Here is a 1481-nt window from a genome sequence, read left to right on the forward strand (position 1 = left end):
CCCCCCCCCCCCGCACTTAGAATATTTCTGCAACAGCACCCTAAAGGCCTTGCACTGGTATCTGGCTCCCCTTCCATCCAAGTCACAAATCTGGGCAGTCCCTGCAGTCTTCAGATGCTTCCACCCTGTCCTGGGGTCAAATTCATGCTCCACACCCCAAGTCCTTTCTGCGATGGCCATGCCTACTTTACCTCCAACTTGGTCCCTGTTGCTGCTGCCAGACTCCTTATAGAGGATGTCCTGGAGGGCATCTTTAGACTATCTTAGCGTAGTGTAAACCAAATCATGCTCTTCCCTTGGGGACATCTTCCTACTTTACTAGAACGTGAGACTTAAGACACCATCTTTTTGGGGTTTTTTTTTGAAGGGGGAGGGTATGGTCAACTGAAGACAAACTGCACCTCCATCAGTCAGTATATAAGAATTCTATTTCTTTATAAGATGCAATATGGTTCTTATATGTGGAGAAATGACTTTCAGTCAGCAGGGTTGAACTCTAACCATAATTAACCTGTACGCTGAACAAATCAGAGAAGCTGGCTTATATGAAGAAGAGTGTGGCATTAGGATTGGAGGAAGGCTACTTAACCACCTGAGATATGCAGATGCCACAACCTTGCTTGCTGAAGGTGAGGAAGACTTGAAGCATTTGCTGATGAAGGTCAAGGATTGCAGTCTTTGATAGGGATTACAACTGAATTTCAAGAAGACCATAATCCTCGCAACTGGGTCAATAGATAACAGCATGATAAGTGGAGAAAAGGTTGACATGGTCAAGCGTTTTGTTTTGCTTGGATCCCAATCAATGTTCATGGCAGTAGGAGTCAGGAGAGGCAGACGAGTTGAACGAGGGAATCTGCTGCACAAGACTTCAAGGGTTGAAAAGCAAGGACAGTACTTTGAGGACAAGGTGCTCCTGACCCACGCCATTTTCTTTTCAATTGTCTCAAGTGAAAGTTAGACATTGACTAAGAAAGACCAAAGAAGAATTGGTGCGTTTGAATTGTGATGCTAAAGACTATTGAAAGTACCATGGACTGCTGAAAGGACAAGCCGATCTGTCTTGGAAGAAGGACAACCAAAGTGGTTCTTAGAGGCAAGGGGGGTGAGACTTCATCTCACCTACTTTGAACATGTTATCAGGAGAGGCTGGTCCCTGGAGAAGGGACCATTCTTGGTAAAGTAGAGGAGCAGCTAAGAAGAGGAAAGCCTTCCAAGGGATGGATTGACACAGTATGCACCACAGTGGGCTCAAGCATGGGAACAATGGTGAGGATGGTGCAGGACTGGGCGGGGCTTCATTCTGCTGCATCAGGTCGCTATGGGCGAGAGCAGACCATCTGGGCTACAGAGAAACAATCCATTTGGAAGAGCACATCCAAGACTTGTATCTGAAGTGGAGGAGGCCACTGGGAGCAGAGGCAGGAGAGACCGGCCTGAGATCAGAGCAGCAGTGCTGGGCTATTGGATCCATTGCCCTC

This window comes from Echinops telfairi, unplaced genomic scaffold (assembly GCF_000313985.2).
Source record: "Echinops telfairi isolate 266 unplaced genomic scaffold, ASM31398v2 ScPeMD7_8;HRSCAF=38, whole genome shotgun sequence".
NCBI lineage: Eukaryota > Metazoa > Chordata > Mammalia > Afrosoricida > Tenrecidae > Echinops > Echinops telfairi.